This window comes from Otolemur garnettii, unplaced genomic scaffold (assembly GCF_000181295.1).
Source record: "Otolemur garnettii isolate 467f Iridium unplaced genomic scaffold, OtoGar3 scaffold00003, whole genome shotgun sequence".
In the NCBI taxonomy this organism is placed as follows: Eukaryota; Metazoa; Chordata; class Mammalia; order Primates; family Galagidae; genus Otolemur; species Otolemur garnettii.
Window position 1 is genome coordinate 14,170,135 of NW_003852398.1, and position 23,379 is coordinate 14,193,513.

At 36.6% G+C, this 23,379-nt stretch overlaps 1 non-coding gene and 1 pseudogene across 1 annotated transcript; both read right to left on the reverse strand.

Moving 5' to 3' along the window:
• Positions 1-1,089: 1,089 nt before the first annotated feature.
• Positions 1,090-20,606, reverse strand: LOC100950972 (annotated as a pseudogene).
• LOC111727278 lies at positions 1,532-1,673 on the reverse strand. The gene has a single exon (XR_002774862.1). It is a non-coding gene; the product is annotated as a U4 spliceosomal RNA (small nuclear RNA).
• Positions 20,607-23,379: the final 2,773 nt, after the last annotated feature.

Here is a 23,379-nt window from a genome sequence, read left to right on the forward strand (position 1 = left end):
AAAAATTAAAAATGAATGATTCAATTTTTCCTTTGTTATCCTACGAGACCATTGAAAAGATTTCATCTGTAAATTTATCATCCACTCTCAAACAAATAATGGTCTGTTGTCCCGTGTGTGCCTGGGTATGTGTGTACCTGTGTGTATATTTGTGTAGGTATGTGTTATCTGCCAGTTTCACTATTTTAAGACAGTTTTGATAAATTAATTTGAAAGCTTTCCATTTTATTCTTTTTCGGCTCTTTCTTTTTATTGGAAAATCAACTGACCCAAATCTTAGTGGCTTAATTCATTAATTATATCTTACAATTTCTGTGGGTTAGTACATATGAAAAAGCTGTGTGGTTAGTTCTGAGTATGTTCCTCTCCTGCCTTTGCCACCAAAGAATGGCTAGAACTGGAATGGAGAGGGACCGTAGGAGACAGTGGTAGACCAGCCACTTCCAATAGCTCCTGGAGTCTCAGCATCTCTCCATGTACTCTTTCCTCAGAAATACATACTCAGAGTATCTGAATTTGCTACCTGATGGCTTAGAGCTCCAGACTGATTGGAACTTATCTTGTCTTTTCTATCGCAGCTTTGAATGTCATGTCTTAAAATAACTAAAGTAGTAGAATTGGAATGTACCTACCATGAAAAAAATGATAAATACTTAATCTAATGGATACCCCAATTGCCCTGATTTGATTTTTGCACACTCTATGCTGTACCAAAAAATTGCATGCATGATGCTTTAAATATACATGACTTATGTACCCATAAAGATTAAGATAAAAATTAAATGACCAAATAATTAATTTAAAAATTTTAAATCTTCCCATATGCTCTCCATGACAATTAAATGTGGTTTTTGAAAATAATTGTTTATTAAGAAGTTTTTTAAAAAAAAAAAACAATTTTATAAATACTTATAAAAGAAGAAATACATACACAGAGCACCAAAATTACCGGTAAGGTGAACCCCAGCTCCTCTCTGCTGCTGAACCCTGGCCATTCTTTTCTGCGTGGAAAAAAATAGAGAACAGGAAAAATTCCATCCTGCATTTAATTCTTTCTGCCTATGCACTCAGTTTTTTCAAGTAGAGTTTCTATTCTTTTGCTGGTGTTTTGTTGTCGTTGTTGTTTGTTTGTTTTTGTTTTTTTTTCAGTGTGGGAACTAAGCTTGTTAGTCCAGCTTTGACTTTATTTGCAACTGCTGGGTCAGAACTCTGAAGACGGCCAGAAAGAATAATGGTACCTCGATTTCCATTAGCCCAGGACTTCAGGTTCTTTATACCACCGTGCTCTGTTTTGCTTTTGCAAAACAACCACCTTCTCTTCTTCTTTCTTTCATCTCTTTATCTTGCTCTACTAACCGCTTCAGAACTAGACGCCCTGCAGGATGCTCTGCAACACGAGGCTCTCCATCCTTGCCACCAGGAAGCAGTTCCGCTGCTGCCAAGCTAGCGATGGCACTTGTATCAGGCTGACCCTCTAGAGTAGCAGATCTCAGAACGCTGGGCACCAACACACACGCAGACTTGTCCAGAACCATCTCCCTTGCAGGTAGCTTAGCAAAGCTGGAGAAATGGATTCTAAGAGCTCACGTCTGCGGAACTCGGTGTCTTTCTATTAGCAATAATCACGCCTCGGATAAACCTCATTGGCTACGATACTGCCACCGCGCAAAGCTAGAATCTCTGTGTCTTTCTTACTGTCTGCATTGCCATCTTCCTTTCACAGAACTTCAATCATTTCTCGCACTGCATGTGCAGGATCTCTGGGGCTGAGCAAGTGCAATAGGACCTTCCTTCCATATTTATCATTTACTATGTTAGGCAAGGAACCGATCATTTTGGTTACATGATTATCTGCTTCACAAGTTTGGTATCATCAATGCAATGAAATGCCCCCGCTAAAACCAAATGGGAGTACTGGCCATTGGCCACTTTTTCAGCATAAGTCTTCTTAGTTTTCCCTATCACTTTCCTGTTCTTGGGTGTGCAGGCCACAGGAGTGCGTGGCCACTCTGGCGCCGTCGTGTGTGTGTGCCAGGTATACTAAAGGTTCAGTCATTTCTGTTCTCAGTTTGGGGGGCGCATAGGTAAAAAAAAAGTCCAAGAATAGTTTATGCATCAATGAGTGCTAGTCACAGCTTCCTTTTGGGCCATTGGAGTTAGAATCTGTTTCATTTCATCCATAATGAGCTCCAATTTTTCTGGCTGCACCTCTAACGTTTTTTCCAGAGTTGGGTGACCTGCTGTCTTGTAAATCTGGAATGCATCGGCAGAGTGCTCGCGTCAGCGTGTCCTCTGCGCCAAAATGGCTTTGTCGTTCTAAGAGTCCCACGATGGCCGAGGCTTTCACGTGGGGCAGCTGCTTCCTCGCATGGTCTTAAAGCTTATGATTATCTCTGCAATCTGTGGTTTACTTACATACGTGAGAAATTTCTTAGCAACATTTCTGGAATATTGGGCTTTACTTAATTCAACCAAATCATCTCGCAATTCTTCCAAGGCCTGTTTTCCGGTTCTTCATTACCATACTGAGTGGAACCCTGGATCACGCCAGTTGAATCATGTGCAGATGCAATGGTTTTCATTTTCCCTTGGATCGACGTCTGCGAGTCATTCATTAACTTTCCTCTTTTCTCTTTGTCACAGTCTTTTCTTAAAAATCTCCCAAATCCGCTTTGCTCGAACCAACAGTGTCATAGCTGGTCTGATCGCTGAGTTGCCTTCTCCGCTTCAGTTCTTTCTTCTTCTCTTTGAAGTCATCCCATCTGGGTTTCCTGATTCATCACTTTTACCATCTGGCTGGAATTACATCTTCTTGCTGAATTTATTTGCCTGCTGGAATTTGTTCCTTGGCGCTTCGTCTCCTTCTTGCTCGTTCTTGACCTGCTTCAGACCCTTCCTCCAGGTTTTGTGGTACGTTTCTCCAAGTTCTTAGATGTAGTTTTAGATCCACCTTCCAGAGCAACTTTTCTTGAGAATGTCTTTAAAGAACCAGAATCATTGATTTTATTAAAATTTGTTTTTTTTCTTGTGATGCCTTTGAACTCTTTCCTGTAAATTGCTTTTTCCCTTTGACTTCCGTTGTGGCAGCTCACCCACGTGGGGCCTAAGGCAGCTGGAGGAGAGGATCTGCAACCACCCTTTCCATTTCCTCACCTATAAAAAGTTTATTGAGCCAAGTAGTCCTAAGATTGTTACTACTATCTGAATTTGATAAACAATAAATTAATAACTTAGCACTTGGCTATCTTTGCTTTGTTCAGTTCTCTCACAGCTCTATCTATATTATTTATATCATAATAAGTTTGTAAACTGCTGGTGCTCTTTCTTCTATATTTTCTTCCTAGTATAATTCCCAGGGAATAATTGTTGCCTTATAAATGTATCTATGTAGATAAATCACTTAATATAATAAAACTATATTTTTTCAAGCAAAAAATAAGACAATATTATCAGATGAGTAGGGAAAAAATGGTGCTCTGGAGTTTGGAACTTGGTCCAGGGCTGTTACCTGGTTGGGCTTAGATATAGTTTAGGATGCACAAGGTTGGAGTGACAGTTAACCAAATCACATGTGCTTGAAATGAGTGGAGAGGGGATCCACACTCTCTAATAAGAGGAGATTGTAGAAATATAAATATAGTTTTATGTCCCCAAAGATAAAAAATTTGAATGATGTCAGTGGTATGCCATTCCATCTCTTGTTTGAGTTTTCATAGGCACATGAACTCTTTCATAGAAAGAGTTGGAAATAATGGAATAATGCCTATAAGAGTAATAATATGTGATTGAAAGATGGTTAACCATAACTCTAAGGAGACCCAATGTCTGGTTAAGATTCAGAATAAAGAGTGAACATATTTTTCCTAATCTCAATAAAATACTAAAGATTAATTGGGATTGGATTGGCTTAAGTCATGGCCTACCTTTGAATTATCCCTGATATTTATGGGAATGAGTCTAGATGTAAAACTCTCTTCAGATAATTGGACCAAAAATGGAGGAAAGACCAGAAGGGGCTCAGATGTAGAGCAGAAATATCCACTCATGTCACAAATTATGTGGCATCTCTGTGCTTTGGGTTTCTCATTTTTAAAATTAGGATAGTGAAATTTAAATGATTTTTTTGAAGTGTCTAATACAGCAATTGAACCAGATCATGCTTAATTAAAATTACTGGAATATTTGATTAATATTCCAATCAAATGTATGTGAAGCAATTACCAAAATCTTAGTGATATAGTAAACAGAGTAGTAAGAAATTAAATCCAGCAGCAGGATAATAATGGAATAATGCCTATAATAGTAATAAGCATACATGGCTACATGTGCATTTTGATACATAGAAGTTTATAGTTGAATATGTTAAACTGGTTAAGCCATGCTACAGTAACAAACTCCAAATTTTAAGTGGTGTAATATAGTAGAAGTGTATTCATTGTGAACATCAGTCTGACACAGGTCAAGTGGTTCTCCAGGATCAAGTTGTTTGATCCTGTCCTTTCAGTTTGTCCTGACTTTATCCAGTCTGCAGTAGCAGATGTGATGAGGAAGGGCAGCCTAGAGACAACATTAAGAATCAAGCAATATTGTTGTTACCCTGTTTGGAATGTCATGAATTCACCAAAAACCAATCATATATCTCAACTTAACTGCAGATAGGGCTAGGAAATACCGTCTTCCTGTGTCCAAGAAGAAGAAAATGTAAGTGAATACCTAGCCAATCTTTACCATCGTCCCCTACACATCCTAACAACCACATACCTCTTTCCTTCACACCTGGTAAACAAATATCTCTCCCAAGGCATGAATGCCCCAAACCCTATCCAGGGCTGGGGAAATGCTACCTGGTGCAGGTAGTGGCCTGGAGCCTGGCCACCCATACATTTTAATGTATAGTGGGGAAAAGAAGTCCAGGATAATCAGAATAAACCTCTGTTCATAAATGGGAAGAATAAGACAAATAAAGCAGTGATTGGTCCATGGGAATTTTGCATAGCCTGTCTCCTGTTGTAGAATAAAGCCAGGCGGAAGGATAAATGCCAAAGGCTGTTTAACTCTTAGTCAACCTTTTTTTTTAAGCTCCAGGCATATAGTTTTTTAGTAATAAAGTTCCCTCAACTTTATAGTAGGCGCTGACATTTTTTTCTTTTTTTTTTTTTTGAGACAAAATCTCAATATGTCGCTCTCCATAGAGTGCTGTGGCCTCACAGCTCACAGCAACCTCAAACTCTTGGGCTTAAGCGATTCTCTTGTCTCAGCCTCCCAAGTAGCTGGGACTACAGGTGCCCAGCTATTAGGCTCTGACATATTCAAATCTATTCAGCTTTCTATGAAGGTTATTACCCAGACATTGTTCTTAGACACATATTGGACATATCCAATTTATGCCTGTCCTTGTTCACCATTACTTTCTCTTTCTCTCTTTCTCAAATATCTTGAAATGATTGGGTTTCAATGGGAAGACACAGCGTTCATTTAGTCTATGTTCTTAGGCACACAGAAGTTTTGCTTGGTTTCTAAAAGCCTTTTCAAATCCTGTTCTCTACATTTGTAGTCTAGAAGTCCCAATCCTTAGAGATCCCACAGTTCTGAGCTCTCCATTCATTTTCATCTATGTTTATACCATGGTCCATTTTTTCCTGACCCTTTCCACTTCCTTCCTAAATGTGAACAACACTAACCTAAACAGAACAATCTAGTTCGTGCATGGTAATTAAGATGCTGTTCTGCCAATTTCAGATACAGGGGCTAAAATAGCACTGCCTACTCTCAAATCTTTTTTGTTAGAGCTGCTGCTGGCATAGTAGGTGTTGATCTGGGGCGAGAGTTTACCAGAGCTTTGTCTCTGAATACTGTTGATTTGTTTCCAGACCCTGGTATTGATTTTCTTAGTGACTGCTGCCCAACTGATAAACAAATGTTATTTACTTCAGGCATTTTCTTAAAGCAATACCAATTTTTGTGCCAAATTTCCTGTTAGTCAGGGTAGATAATCTAAGTCACAGATAAATTTTAATTATTTAAAGGCTCAGTGGCTTATCAGAAGGCTTGTCCCTCACTCGGGTAGGAGATTGAATCGGGTCAGGTGGCTGTCTTCCAAGCGGGGATGCTGGAAACCAAGCTGCTTACGTCTTATGTCTCTGTCTTATTGAGGCTTGAAGGTGAGCACAGTACCATTGTGCTTGGGGGAACAGAAGAGGTGAAGACTTGGACAAGGCCTTCTATTACTGGGCCTGAAAGCACCATGTATCACTTCCATCCATATTCTGTTGGCCCAAACGTAGCCATGTAACCTACTACAGAAGATGTTGGGGCTTGTAGTCTTTCTGTTTCCATGAGGACAAAGGGGGCCAGTGAGCATCTTGCCAGCTTTTCTTATTTTCTTTTTATTATTGTTTAAGAGACTAAGTGATAGAAAATAACCAGCTTTTTCAACAACAAAAATGATCATTCTCAAAAAATCAGTTAAAATCAGTTCAACTAAAGCCATATCATGATAGACTGCATAGGAATTCTAAAACAAGCCAACTGTGTGTCCAGCATGTGGGTGTACACACATGCACTTGAGCATGTATGGGGGATGTTTAAATACTCAGAAGTTGCTGAGCTTGCTTCTGGCGACCTCTACATTGTTGTTATTCCAAAAGACAAAGCTCACTTCTAAAATAGACAAAACAGGTATGTTTTTCAATGTAGCTCCACAGCCAGAGGCTGATGCCGTTGGCTACTTCATTTCACAATCATCAAAGCCAAAGATTGTCAAGCAGAACTTCTGAGGGGGAAATAACACTCTCCCTATATGAGAAAATAACTAAATGCAAGGAAAGAAAGAAGGAAACTAGGGATTCTGAGCTTCTATGCAGCCTGGTGCTCAACTTCTATCTACTCAAAAGTAATACTCTAGTCTAGGTTATGGCCCTCCTTTGCATTTTTTTTTTTTAATGACAATGTTCCTATTTTTATTTTTAAGCATGTGGTTTTTAAAAAAATAAGCATAAAAGAAATGTAGCTATGGTTTAAAAAGCCATCTATTCATAAATGGTGAAGATATTCATTCCATTTTAATGTAGAATGAGGTGTCAGGGCAGCGCCTGTGGCTCAGTGAGTAGGGCGTGGGCCACGTATACTGAGAGCGGTGCGTTGGACCCAGCCAAACTGCAACAAAAAATAGCCAGGCTTTGTGGCTGGAGCCTATAGTCCCAGCTTCTTGAGAGGCTGAGGCAAGAGAATTGCCTAAGCCCAGGAGTTGGAGGTTGCTGTGAGTTGTGACGCTATGGCACTCTACCAAGGATGATGAAGTGAGACTCCATCTCTAAAAAAAAAAAAGGCTTAGGTGTCACTTGATTCTATAGTTGCAAATGAAGCCAATTAAAATCTTTTTTAAAAAGGAAAAAAATGGTAATTAATTGTCTTTTTTAATCAGCTATTAACTACATGTTTTCTTATTTTTAGCAAAAATTGGAATTTTTCCCAATAATTATTACTGCCATTAAAACAAAATAATTAATTTTCTTTTTTGAAATCTTAGCAGTTGAAAGTTCTATTTTGCCTCTTTATATGAAACTAGTACAACACCATCTTAATTTCTATTAGCCAGATTTTCTCAACCTTGCCAAATACAGCAAAAACATTTGCTGAGTATTGTAATAGTTGGTGGATCACCCTGTACCAATAAGTTCTCACTTGATCTATACCTATATCAGTGGTTGAGTTGAATGGTTAATACTTGAATCCCAGCTCTGTCCTATATAGGCAGTTAGAACAAGCTTAGGAAATCTTACTACCTGTCTGAGTTTATGCTTTTCCCATCCATAAACTGGGGTTAATAACAGTATAACACCTGTCACATAAGAAGTGATTAGTGATATTATCTGTCATTATTCAACTCACATGTTTTCTTTCTAATTGATGTAATGTAATCACAGATTTAAAGCAATAGTTATTTGAAATGATCAGCTATGGATTTATTTGTAAAGTGCTTACTGCTTACCAGCCACTGTCCCTGGAGCCATGAAGACAGACAGGAGAAGGTCCCTGCCTTGAAATACTCACAAGTCTAGAGAAGAGGACAAGTGGATAACAAGATCATCATAATATGGTAATTTGTGATGGAGAGATACAACAAAATCAGCGATTCATTTCGCTAGAGTATGAGAAAACTGCAAAGAGGGAGAAACATTAGCCTGAGGAGCTGAGGGAAGAGCAGGGACTTACCAGGTGATAGAGGAAATGATTTCTTAGGCGGAGAGACAACTTGTCCAAAGAGCCGAAGGACAACAGCTGTAGGGCAACAGTGGGATGTAGGGGAATTGGGAGCCCTTCAGTATAACATTGCCCACAGACTGTGCTTGTGTGCGAGAAAAAGTTGCCCCCTCATGACATTCAATCTGCCTAGGGAGAGAACGTGAATCACTTTACACGTGAGAGTGGTGTCATATTGGCTGACAGTTACTGTTAGGCTTTAGTAGAGAACTTTGCCTTATTTTTTCAGATAAGTAGAAAAAAACAGACAAGGGGATCGACTAAAGCAGAAAGCTAAACTCCAGTCCTCAGTATCAAGTTTTTAGAACAAAATTTGTATTGTGCAGATTTATTTATTTTATATATATGATATATATTACATATATTATATGTATATTTTATATATATATATATATATATAGTTGCAGTTTGGGGCTAGGGCTGGGTTCGAACCCGCCACCTCCAGCAGATGGGTTTAGCGCCCTACTCCTTTGAGCCACAGGCACCGCCCTATGGTAAACATTTTTGAGAACGTACTATGTTTACCTAAAACAATGAAAAACAGGCATCGTTTCTGTACTTGAACGCTTCTTAAAAGTCACAATCACAGTCATTTCAATTTTACTATATACTGTCTTGTGACGTGAATTTTTTTATTTTTATAAAAATTTTAGATTAAAGTGTAGTAAAATGTGTTTGTTGATGGCTTCCGAATGGAGGTTTTTCCATGGTCTTGGTGTTCAGCAGGTAAAGAATTTTAGAACCTACCATATCAGGCAAGCCGGTGAAAGCTTTATTAAAAGTAAAAGTACATACTCACAGGGAGGAGAGCGGCAGTTCCAAAAGCACAGATGCCCTTAGGGTAAGCAATTTTAGATCTTTTGTAGTCCTACTAATTGACTACAATGTTGAGAGGAGGAATATTCAAAGCCAAGGGTTTGGCATTTACTAAGAATTTGGGTAGTAGTTCCTAGAATGAGTTCCTTCCCATTTCTATGCATTATGTGGCTGTCTTGGAACTGCCATAATAATTTTAAGGGAGGAAAATTTTAAACTACATTGTAAGTGTTATTGTAATTAGCCAAAGTTCATGTAAGGTGACAGAGAGGGCTGACAAGCTGCTTGAGGCCAGTTCTTTTCTAGGGTCATCTGTCCCTTTTGTGTAAAGATTAACACTTGCATCTGATCAGCCAACCTCCTGCCAGTCTCAGCCCTGTCTGTTACTCTAACAGGTATACACACATATGTATATACAAGTATAAAATTTATACGTAGATAATATGTCTCCACATATATTCATATACAAAGTCAAATTTTTGTTTATCCAAATCCCTGGCACCTTAAGCTCCCTGGCAGCAGTGATTATGAATAACATTCTTTGGCATCAACCACAGTACACTCCAAAAATTGTTAAATATATAAATAAATGAGTTACAAATAATTATATAGTTAGCAGAGAAATCTCCTCTCTTTCATCCTCTCCTGCTTTTTTCCTTGGACCCTGCTAAATACTTCATATATTATATTTTATACTTTTCAATCTGATCATCCCATCGATGCCAAAACACACAAAGTTGCATTTGAAGAAAGCGTAACAACTTGGAAAGCATAACCATAATAATGCTACGTATTACTGAGTGTCAAGTGTATGTTGATTTGGTTCTTTACTGCTGTTTCACACAAGAGTCTTAGGAGGAATTATTGTTTTCATTTCATGGACTACATATCTTAAATCCAGAGAAGTATGCAATTTACTCAAGACCACAATTTGAATCTACAGTTCCCTGCTCAAAAACTTCATCAGCACTACCTTAGAGTTTATAAAATGCGTGCATTATTTTATTTAAACCTTGCAGCTTCCTGGTATGGTAGATATTCATGAGATTTTACAGATATAAAAGAACTGAGACTCAGAGAGGTAAAATGACCTGCCGTGAGTTATAGTTGAAAGACAGTGTAATTTGCAAATTCTAGATTTGCTTTTTAGGTACATTATGGCTGCTCTGCAAAGGTCAGTTGAATGGGCTATTTTGCTACTCTAATGTTTGAGGCAGTTCTCAAACATTACCTCTATCATATTTTTGAATAAATTAATGGATGCATACAGAATTAAGAAAAAAATACAAAATACAACATTAATAAGTTTTCCACCAAATAAGAAATCTATTTTAAGGTTAAATATTTTTAGTAAAAGAATCTTTTTGTAATTTTAGTCAATTCGCACTTATCGTTCAAGTATCCATCCATTATGGCCATTCATCCAGCTTCTTAATAGGAAGCAAATTAAGTTGTTTGAAAACCCTTCAGTAAGCCATGTTTTTCCACAGACCAGTGACCGAGAGAAGAGAAAATGATTGTGCCAGGCTGTTGGCTGACTGCAGCTAATGGTTTTTGGTCTGGTGAAATGGATATTAATGATTCTACAGTGTTTAACTTGGTTTGCTCTTGATGGATTTTTCCCTTCTGAATTAATGTCTGTCTTCTCTTGATTAATTTAGAGTGATTGTACTGTGAGTCCCTTAATTACATTTTCTTTCTACAGTCAAAAATCATTCATCGTGGTGAAGGCAGTCATTTTGATTTCTCATAAAAATATTCCCCAAGTGTTTGAAGTATAGATCTTGCAAAGTTAGTAGGAAAAGTTCTACTTAATCCAGGTAGGCTACTCTAAAGCTGTAGAAGCTTTCTCATAAATATCATTGAGGATCTTATGCTATAACTCCTCAGGCAGAGTTAATTGAGGTACATGAGATGATTTCTGAAAAACTAGAGAATTCACCTTGGTAAGCAGACAATATAAAAAGAAGGCCTTGTGAATTATTTGCTCCAGGATATTACCAATGTAATTTTCAAATTAGTTTAACATGGTTCCTGGGGGGAAGAAAATAGGGAATTAATTGTAAAGAGTTCACTAGATTTAAAGTCAGAATGCCTAGATTTTCTTTCTAATACTAATTTAATTTGTGATCTAGTCTATTCTATAAGAAAGTGGACATGATAAAATCCAAATTTAAAATTATTTCAAGAATCATATGATCTTTGAAAGAGCATACCATTTAGACATGCAGTTCTTTCCCTGGGTTCTTTCTTATCCTTATGTGACAAGCTGTGAATAATCCTTTGGTCCCTTCTAAAAGCAATTTGTAGAGACTTAGCAGTTTAAGATCTTTCCTATTTCTATCGTGACACTAGCTGTGTATATTATCAGCCAATAAACAAATGAAATGATGCATTTTTTCTTAGGTTCACTATCTATAAAGTAGCCATTACATTTTGCTTTTCAAATGTAACTGTTCTCTTAAAAGTATTTTTTTGTTTTGATTTGTTTTGTTTTTGTTTTGAGACAGTCTCACTCTGTCACCCAGGATAGAGTCCTGTGCATTATATTCATAGCAACCTCAAACTCTTGGGCTCCAGAGATCCTCTTGCCTCAGTTTTTCTATTTTAAGTAGAGACGGTCTCACTCTTGCTTGGACTGAATTCAAACTCCTGAACTCAGGTGATCCACCCCACCCCCCGCCAGGCCTCCCAGAGCACTAGGAATACCTGCATGAGCCACCATGAGTAGCCTGAAAGTACATTTTAAAAAATAAGTACAGATGTATCAAATGTCTGGGACAGCAGGCTATCCAATGATTTGGGGGTTTCAAATTTGAAATCAGCCAGACCTAGAATCATATCTGAGTTCCTCTGTTATTATACTCAGATCCTTGGGCAAATCACCTTAAATTGCTAAGTTTAAGTTCCATAGTCTGTAAAATGTATCTAGTAATGGCATCTAACTCTCGTGTTCTTAAACAAATTTAATAAAATGACAAATATAAAGAACTCAGTATAACCCTTGCCTGATACTCTGTTCAATATATGATAGTTCTGTCTTCATATAATGCCAAATTATTTTTGTGGAAAATAACTCCTCAAGAAATTTTAGGCAACTCCACCAGGGTTGTCTAAAAGCTGATTTAGCCTCAGCACCCATCAGCACTAATCAAAGAGTAGCTGAAGACATTGACATTGGCCTTGCACCTCTAATTGTAGGATGTCTATAGATGCATCTCCTGTTTTTCCATTTGTTACATGCACAAGCCGTGTGTCAGATCATCATCATGAATCCCACAGGGAAAATAAAACTGTGGTTTTTTTTTTCCTTAGGTGCCTGAGTGTTTCTGGTATTCTACTTGGTACTTTGCATACCCATTATATTTCACTGTGTTCTCTTTATATCTTTATAACCACCCTACAAAGCAAACACGGGTACAATTTTCAAATGGAGAAAGTGAAGATTAAAATTAGTGAAGTAATTGCCCAAGGTCACACAGCTGGTAGGTGGCAGTTAGTATTTAAACCCACCACTCTGAACTCCAGCTTTCTGTAATTCAACTTTGGTTTGTTTCTTGGGAAATAGACAGATCCTTAAAGATACATGTTATTGAGGGACAGCTGCCTTTGGAAGGCTGTTGACCCAAATGTTACTTGTGATTATGTTTAGGAGGTAGGATTTCAAGTGAAATTTGGTTTTCTCATTGTGCTTTTTTAGAATGTATTTTTCATTTACTTTCCAACAAATATGCATCCACTTTTATACAATAGTACTTTTAAACTGATTGACTCAGTGAAGTTTTACCTCATTTCAGGTGATCTATAGAAACAGAAAAAGCTGTTTACTCAATTCAGGGTGGTTTTCAGCTTCACTGACTATCAAGTCGACCTATGACTATTGTTCGTGTGAATTGAGTTCTGTTTTTAGAAAGAGTGACTCCTTATAAAGCAATGTGACTTGTCCGTCCCCTGGTCTGAAATAACAGGAGTGACAATAGAAAGCCACAAAGCAAATACCTGCTTTGTTTCCAAATTCTAAATGCTCTTGTGGCTGGCATTAATAATAGTTTCCTTTACTTTGTTCCATTTACAGAGGTTGCTTTGTAATTAACTTAAGCACCTGAAGACTTCCGGGCCCCTCAAAATGTCAGCTCTGTGAAAGCAGAGGATGAAAATGTGTGTCTCTTTTTTTCTTGGTGACAGTATAGGCTTTCCGTGAGATGTTGTCAAAATCCCCTTTCCAAGAAACTACTCCTTTCTAAATTTAGCCTATTGGAGAGCAATGAAAAAAATTTACAATCAGAAGATCAGAGTATGAATCCCAGAATTGTCAATAATTAGTTGTAACTTTAGGCATATATTACAATCTGTCTGAACCTCAAATGCTTCATCATTCATTGATTTATGCATTCAAGACATATGTTTCGAAATGAGATCATGTGGTGATTATTTTTCTATGTGCTGAGACTATAATGCTAATCAAACATCGGTACAGTTCACGATCTCTAGAAGTTTTTCATTCATGGGACAGGCAAGCACTAGTCAAATAGTCATGCTAAGGAATGTATATCTGCAGACGGTAATGAATCCTCTGAAGGGAACAGTTTTATGATGGGATTCGCAGATCAGTAGCTTGGGAAGGAGTTCCCTAAGAAAGTGATGCTTAGCTGAGATTGAGAGACAATGAAAATCAAATAAATGGAATTGATATTTAGAAATAAAAGGATGTACAAACTTCCTGTGGGAGGAAGGAACATGGTTCATCGAAGGAACGAAGCATAGCTGAGAGCTAAGAACAGGCGGGAGAGCAGTGCAAGTGAGGATGGGCAAGTGAAGAGGCGAGGAGGAGGCAGTGGTGGTCTCTAAATGCCCATTTACATATATACGTACTCCATACCCCTTTCAATTGGGTGAGTTCTGTGAGTAATGCCACATCTGGGGTGAGGCAATTAAAGCCCATGCACAATTACCTGGTACCTCTTTTCCTCTCCTATCATGAATGAGGAGACCTTATATTAACATGGTAAACCCTCAAAAATCAAGTGGTCTAGGTATAAGTCACTTCTTGGAGAATAAATAATCAGGAAATGTGAATAGACCTTAGATATTATGTTAAAAAATAAAAATAAAACTTGCTATATAAGGCTATTGATATTTTGGGGTTGTTTATGACTATAGAACAGCATAGAATAACTTGACTATTATAGGTGGTGTCAGGATCATACAGACCAAATAATAAGTTGGATCATTTTTCAGACACCAAGGCAAAGGATCAAACTATCTTTATTTTGGCGGGGGGGAGTGTAATTGTTTGGGATTCACTGAATGTACAAAGAATTAGTTTACACCGATTGCATTTGTTAGATAAAATCCTTCTTATACTTCTGTCCCACCCCGTAAGAGATGTGTTATACCCTGTGATACCCCTCATCCTCCCCTCTTTCAGCTACCTCATTCCCCTACCCAACCCCTTGTATTACCTCATCTACTGCCTTCATATTAAAATTGAGTACCTTGAATTCTTACTTCTTTCTTGTGATACTTTACTAAGAAAAATGTGCTCCACCTCCATCCAGGTTAATACAAAAGATGTAAAGTCTCCATCTTTTTTAATGGCTGAATAGTATTTCATGGTATACATATACCACAGCTTGTTAATCCATTCCTGGGTTGGTGGGCATTTAGGCTGTTTTCACATTTTGGTGATTGTAATGTGAGCTGCAATAAACAGTCTAGTGCAAGTGTTCCTATGATAAAAGGATTTTTTTCCTTCTGGATAGATGCCTAGTAATGAGATTGGAGTATCAAATGAGATGTCTAATTTGGCTTCTTTGAGGATTCTCCATACTTCCTTTCAAACATGTTGTATTAGTTTTCAGTCCTGCTAGCAGTGTAAAATCCCTTTTTCCCACAACCACATCAACATCTGAAGCTTTGAGAGGGCTATTGTGAGGTGGGCTATTCTCAGTGAAGTTAGGTGATATTTCAGGATAATTTTGATTTGCATTTCTCTGATGATCAGGAATGATGATTATTTTTACAAATGTTTGTTAGCCATTCCTCTGTCGTCATCAGAGACAGTTCTGTTCATATCTCTAGAGGTAGATGGGATTGTTACCCTTTTTCTATTCATTAATTTGAGTTCTCTATAGATTCTAGTTATCAACTCTTTGTCAGATTGATACCCAAAAATATCTTTTCACATTCTGAAGATGGTCTTTTTACTTTATTTGTTGTGTCCCTAGCTGTGCAAAAGCTTTTCAGCTTAATTAAGTCCCATTTTTTAATTTTTGTTGTTGTGATGGCCACTGAAGTCTTTGTCATAAAATTTTTCCCCAGTCCAACATCATCCAGAGTTTTCCCACATTTTTAAAAGATTTTTATCATTTTGTGTTTTAGATTAAAGTCTCTTATCCATCCTGAGTCAATTTTTGTAAGGGGTAAAAGGCGTGGGTTGAGTTTCCATCTTTTACATGTGGTTATACAGTTCTCCCAGCAGCATTTGTTGAATAGGGATTTCTCTCCTCACTGAATGCTTCTGTTTGGTTTATCAATGATCAGATGGCAAGTAGAGACTGGTTTCATCTCTTGGTTTTCTATTGTGTTCCATATGGCTATGTCACTATTGTTATGCCAATACCATGCTGTTTTGATTACTGTGAACTTATAATATAGCCTGAAGTCTGGTAGGGTGATGTGTCTGACTTTGTTTTATTACTAAGAAAAGCCTTAGCTATATGGGTTTTTTTTCTGGTTTCATAAAAGAGAAAGTACTATTTTTTCCAGTTCTTTGAAATATGATGTTACTATTTTAGTGGGGATTAACATTAAATCTGTAAAATGCTTTAGGAAGTATAGATATTTTGACAATGTTGACTCTCCCCAGCCATGAGCATGGTATGTTTTTACATTTGTTAATATCTTTTGCTATTTCTTAGGTTTTTGTAATTTTCTTTGTAGAGGTCTTTCATTTCTTTTTTTAGGTATATTCCTAGGTCGGTCGGTCTGTCTGTCTGTCTGTCTGTCTTTCTTTCTTCTTCTTCTTCTTCTTCTTTTTTTTTTTTTGAGGCTAGTGCGTCCTCAATTAGTTTCTCATCCTAGCTGTTACTGGCATATACAAAGGCTACTGATTTGTGGACATTTATTTTATATCCTGAGACATTACTGTATTTTTTGATAACTTCCAGGAGTCTTGTGGTTGAGTCTTTGGGGTTCTCTAAGTATAAGATCATATTATTGGCAAAGAGTGAGAGTTTGACCTCCACTGCCCTCATTTGGATGCTATTTTTTTTCCTTCTCTTGCCTGATTGTATTGCCAAGAACTTCTAGCACTATGTTGAATAATAGTGACAATAGTGAACATTCTTGTCTGGTTCCAGTTCTACATAGAAAAGCTTTCAGTTTTACTCCATTCAGTCTAGTATTAGTTGTGGGGTTTGTCATAGAGGGCTCTGATCAGTTGAAGAAATGTGCCACCTATGCTTATATTCTTAAATGTTCTAATTAGAAAGGGATGCTGAATTCTATCAAATATTTTTTCTGCATCTATTGAGAGTATCATATGGTCTTTGTTTTGCCTTCTGTTGATATGGTGAATTACATTCATGGACTTGAGTATGCTAAGTCAGTTTTGCATCCCTGGTATAAAACCTACTTGATTGTGATATATGATTTTTTATTTAATGTGTAGCTGTATTCTATAGGCTAGGATTTTATTGAGAATTTTTGCATCTAAATTCATTACTGAAATTGATCTGATGTTCTCCTTTTTATTTGGGTCTTTTCCTGATTTTGTTATCAGGGTGATGTTTGCTTTGTAGAACATGTTGGGAAAGAGTCCTTGCTTCTCAATTTTTTGGAATAATTTCTGAAGCATGGGTATGAGCTCTTCTTTGAAGGTTTGATAGAATTCTGGTGTGAAGACATGTGAACCAGAACATTTTTTTGGTGGGAGATTTTTTTATTGTTTCTTTGATCTCAGTTCTTCAAATTAGTCTGTTCAAGATATCTATTTTTTCTTGGTCAAGTCTAGAGAGAGGGTGTGATTCCAGGTATTGATCCATTTCTTTCACATTGTCAAATTTCTGGGCATAGAGTTTCTTGTAGTAGTTAGAGATGATCTCTTGTATCTCTGTGGCATCTGTTATTTCCTCTTTATCATGTCTGATTGAGGTTATTAGAGATTTTACTTTTCTGTTTCTAATTAATCTGTCCATAGGTTTATTGATTTTATTTATTTTTTTGAAAAACCAACTTTGTGTTTTATTAATTTTCCAAATTATTCTTTTGTTTTCAATTTCACTTATGTCTGATTTAATTTTGGTTATTTCTTTTCTTCTTTTGGGTTTGGGATTAGATTGTCTTTCCATTTGCACAAGATGGTTCAGGAGTTTGTTGATGCACTCTGTTTCTATTTCTTGAATGTAGGGATTTAATGAGATAATTTCCTCTTAATGTTGCTGTTGCTGTATCACATAGATATGGGTAACTTTTTTCTTCATTGTTATTATGCTTGGGAATTTAATGATTTCTTCTTTTAACTCTTCCTGAACCCAACCATCATTTAGCATAACATTGTTTAGTTTCCATGTCTTTGTGTGAGGATGAACTTGCCTTATGGTCTGAGAAGAAACAAGGGATGATTTTTAATTCTTTTAATTTTGCTGAGGTTTGATTTGTATCCTAAAATATGGTCTAATTTAGAGTATGTACCATGGGCTGATGAGAAAAATGTATATACTCTAGCTTTGGGATGGTATGTTCTGTAAATTTCTATTAATCCATTTGTTCTAGAGTTTGCATTTAAGTCCTTTGTATTTTTATTTAGTTTTGGTTTAGAGGATCTATCCAATTCTGTCAGAGGGGTGTTAAAGTCCCTGGAATTATAGTATTATGGGATATCATATTGCTCAGACCACTCAAAGTCTGTTTCAAAAATCTGAGAGCATTTATTTATTTATTTTTTAATCTGAGAGCATTTAAATTGGGTGCATAAACATTTAAAATTGAAATGTCTTCTTGTTGTGTTATTCCTTTGATCAATATAAAATGTCCATCTTTGTCTTTTTTTTTTTCCTATTTTTTTCAGTTTTTGGCTAGGGCTGTATTTGAACCTGCTACCTCTGGTATATGGGGCCAGCATCCTACTCCTTTGAGCCACAGGCACTGCCATTTTGTCTTTCTTAACTTTAGTTGTTTTAATAGTGTTTTCCATCCCTTAACCCTGAGTCTTGGTTTGTCCTTCATGGCTAGATTTGTTTTCTGGAGACAGCATATAGATGGCTTGTGCTTTTTTTATCCACTTAGGCAGCCTGTGCTCTTTAGTGGTGAATTTAACCCACTGACATTTTATTGAGAAAATTGCTGAGTGTGGTAGAGTTCTATTCACCTTATTTGTGAAAGTCCATTGTGTACTTTTATTCTTTGTGCCATTGTGGAAGCTAAGTTTTGACCTTTAGCTTATAGATATTTACTTTGCTGGTGGTACATTGTGAGGGTCCCTATTGAGAATAGGTTTATAAATTTCCTGTAGAGCTATTCTTGTAGCAAATTTCATCAGTGTATCTCTTTTGTATATCTGCAAAAGATTTGATTTCTCCGTGAATTTTGAAGCTTACTTTAGCAGGATAAAAAATTCTTGGCTGAAAATTATTTTGTTTAAGAATGTTGAAGGTGGATAACCATGCCTTTCTGTCTTGGAAAGTTTCAGTTGGAATTCTTCTGTCATCCTAATGGTTCTGCCTTGGTAGGTCAGTTGGTACTTACTCCTGGCTTGTTGCAGAATTTTTTCTTTCATTTTGACTTTAAACAGGTTTATTACAATGTGTCTTGGAGAGGCTCTGTTTGAGTTGAGCTTATGCACAGTTTGATATCCATCTGAAAAGAGTGTGTCTGGATCTTTAGTAAAACTTACGAAGTTTTCATTTATGATAGTCTCTAGTAGAGCTTTCATTCCTTTGGAATAATAGTCTTCCCCTTAAGGTATCCCTAATAAATGTATGTTTGACCACTTCCTGAATTCTTTTACTTCTTAAAGCTCCTGTTCTGCTTTCTCTCTCCTTTTTTGCCTCTTTGACTACTGGGTTAACTCAAAAATTTTATCCTTTAGCTCTGAGGTTTTCTTCTGAATGGTCTAAACTATTTTTGATAACTTCTATTGCATTTTGTCTGCAACATTGTTATATTCCCTGATTGTCTCCTTTAGTTCCTTAAGCTCTGCCATATCCTTTCCGTATTCTACATGTTCTATATAACTCTTATCTGACTTTTGGTTCTGTCTTTTCCATTTTCTTGTCTTCTTTTATTTGTCTTTATCATTCATATTTTAAATTCCCTTTCTATCAAATGCGTTAACTCTTTATAGATGGAGCTTTTTGCAGTAGCTGTCTCATGGTCCATTGGCAGAATTGCTTTATTTTAGTTTTTCATGTTGTCCAAATTTTTCTGTTTCCTCCTCATGTGTTCTTTCTACTTGTTTACGTCCTTGACCTCCATTTTCCTTCTTGCTTCCTCATTTGCATCAAATTATCTTGTGTCAGAATTTAGGTCAAAAGGAAGAGGAGGGTAAAGCACAAGCAGGGAGAAACAAAAGGAAAAGAAAGAAAGGAGAAATAAGAAGGAAAGAGACAAAGAAAAGAGAAAGAAAAAGGAGAGGAAGGGGAATTAAATAAAAGAATTGAAGAATAGGAGAAAATGAGGACAGGAAGAGAGATTTAGAGTGAGAGAAGAAATGGTATTGATTGGTGCAGTGTTAAGGCCACTACTGTAATTCAAGGATTTTGAAGGGTGGGGAGGGTTCCTCAAAATCAAGAGCTCCTTACCAGCCTGAGTATTGCCAAACTCTTCCGCATGACCAGAAATACAGGAGGCCTTGGTCTTGATGAATGTAATAGTGGAATTAAGAATAGAACCAACCAAATTAGGAAAAACAAAATGCAACATAACAAAACAAAAAAAGCTTAAATAGCCAAAAATTACAGCAACCTCAGCAACATAGAAAAAAAATAAAGAATAAGGAAAGTTAAAATCATAAAAATTCATATACAGCAGAAGGTACCAACTTTAATAGGAATATATATTGCAATATGTCGCCAGGACACTAGGTAGTGTTGTGGGGTTTTTTTTAGGAATCAGAGAACACAGCCAGCAATAATGGTCCTTATTCCTAACTTAGTTGCCTTCACTGATTGCCTGATTGTGTCCTTAGCATGCAGACCCCACTAAGTTGGGATCTTAAAGCTCTCTAGAATCCTTCATGAACCGATCTCCCAGTGTCCCCTGACAACAGTTCCTTTGGGGTGTGGGAGTTCTTCATCTTGTCCTCAGAGTGGTATTCTAATCCCAGCAGGCAGAATTAAGATGGCTGTGCTTTAGGCCCCTGATAAGACTTTTTCACCACCCTCCCACAATGGCAGCCCCTGGCCACTGGGACCTTCCCAGTATGCTGACTTACCAATCACCAAACCAATGGCAAATCCACTCCAACTGTTATTCAAATCTGGTTGACGTACACTGTTCAAATCTGCCCTCACTTCCAAGCTTTTCATTCAATACGTAGCTTCCCCCCATAACAGAAAATTCTGGAAAGGCTTCCTCCTCTCTTAGACCTCATGGGGAGGAGGGGCAACTAAACCTAGCTAGTTGCAAACACTTGCCTAAAGTGTCAGATTTCCACTGCTCTGGATCACCTGCTGTGTCCAGCTCAGGACTTCCTCTCTGTGGTTCCTGACCTATGACTCCAGGTAAGGTTCCAGTGCTAGGTATAGCTGAGTTTTCTCTTTTTTCCCAGTCATACTAGGAGAGCTCAGCTGAATGAACCTTCTGGTCTGCTATCTTGCTTTGCCTCCAAACTATCTTTTAAAAAGAGATTTTCAGATATTTTTCTTTGGAGAAAAAATTTTATTCACTGCTAAATACATGAATGCATAATGAGGAAATAACAAGGTTAAGAGAGTTTAGATAACCATAAATTATGAATTGTAGCTGCATTTACCATCCTCACAGCATATTGAAGAGACCAAGTAAGAAAAATTAAATCTAACGTTTTTTGAACTGCAAACTAACACACAAATATTCTGGTTGTATGACATGACTATATTATCCCAGCTGGTAATTTCTCTTTGTTGTAGAAGTCAGTATCTTTGTGTGTATGTGGTTCCTTGTGTGGTTGTAATCCATATACTGCAAAGTAATTCTGTGTGATTCGTTAGGCTGTTGTGCCCTGCAGTCAATAGTAATTTGGTATATATAGATTTGAAAGTGGAACATTGCTTAATGGGAAAGACCTCCAATGTCTCAAAATCAAGTTTTCAATCTTCACCCTTGTTGAAATGCCAATATGTGTACCTTAACTTAATAAAAAATAGATGCTCTCATTTCTTGGTTTCTTGCTAATCATTGAAAGTTTGGGTTGAAGAAAAAATTGAGACCAGGTTGAGAAATGTAGTAAATTATTAGAAAATAAGGTTTTTATGGATAATACATCGTGTGGAAGAAACTTCTATAGAGTAAATAATAGAACTTCTTGATTCTATGCTCTGTGGATTTAATATAGACTGTGGGACATCGATGCAACAATTTACTAAAAAAAATACTTTAATCTTCGTGCTCTGAATGGGGGGAACATATGACAGAATTGTATTAGTCTTTTGGAAAACACGTTTCTATGCTCAAGTAAGTTTAGGTAAAAGGAATATCTATTTATCACTAACCTTCCTAAAGCCTATGATATGTTTACCTATTTTCCACATTTCTAGGAAAAGACATAGTGCACACATCTTTTAAAGTTATTTGATTGTAAAGACATTTATTCATGGAACAATTTGAGGAAATTGTTTTCTTCAGAACACAACTTAAATATGAATTGCTGCCTGGAATACTCTTTTATCTCCTAACTTGCTTCTTCCTTCTTGGAGCCAAACAGTGAAAGGATCAGAGATTTTAATGATATTCCTGATTGTAGAAGGGTAGGGGAGTTCTTTTGTTATTTCCTCCTCATCCTGGGTAGTAATGATGTGGCACTTTCCATAGATGTAATGGTGTTTTATAAAAGCATCTACAACTTAACTACTTTCTTTATATTAGCCAAAGTTGAAATTGCAGCTATAAATGTTCTGTAACTGATTTACATAAACAACAATAACTATCTGGTATCTTCTAGATACTATCTTTCAAAAGGAAGAGGATAGTTTTTGCCTTATAAGGTGTGCTCTTCAGAAATGGACAATAAAATGATATTGACAAATTTCTCATTTTTTATGTAATTTTCCAATTTGAAACATGCATTTATATTTTCTCAAAAAACTATAATTAACTTTATAATTATTTATGTCCCTTTTTAATGAGATAAGTTAAATGAGGGAAGTACTTAGATCAGGATCTGGAACATGATATGTAATCAATAAACATTTGATAAATATGTGAGTAAACATACTAGTTTTAAATACATAGCCAGGGATATTATAAGTATCAGAGTTGAAACACAAATGCAAATCTTATTTCTATCCTCTCTGTATTTTTTATCTCTTCACATAAAGACAATTAACATGACTGTCAATGTTAGAAGCTTTTTTCTACTACTTAAAGAAGAATTAAAGATGATAATGCATTCTAGATATGTGGAAAAATGCTAGCTTTTTCAGTTAGATGTGAACTTATATAGGTAGCATATTTTTCTTAAAATTTTTGTTGCTAGCCTGAATTCAAGAAGAAAGAATAAATCATTTGCTAACTCATCTGTTTGACTAAGCTTAATTCATTATATATAGAGGGTAGGAAGCAAAGAAAATGTTTGGAGTCTACGGTAATTAACACAGAATATAATATAGTGAACATTGTGTTTAAAGCATTGCCTTTTAGATTTAAAGGTTGGGCACACTTCAGGAAAAGTGAAGTTTAGAAGGCTCAGATGTGTCTTTTATTTTAAGTCACCTGAAAAATAAACAGAAACTGGTTGCCTAGAACATTTTCTCCATCTTAGAGTTTTAAAATATCCTAAAGTTATTCCTAGAAATCCTGTAGTAATATATAAATAATAACTTTAAAATACAAAGTGTGGTATTCTTTATCAGTTTTTGAGGGATGGAATCAAAGCTTTAATTTTAAATGGTACAACAAAAAGAATCATGTGAGAGATATGCAGAAAATAAGGAATTGTATCAATGATCTGATGACACAGCACAGGAAGCCCAAACCCTAATTTCTCTGCCCATATTTTGTATATAAAAACCACAGCAATGAAGCACTTGGCTCTGTTTGTAAACTCTGAGCTCACCTAAATTGAGAACAGTCCCATGTCTGGCCTTGCTAGCAATTCACCAA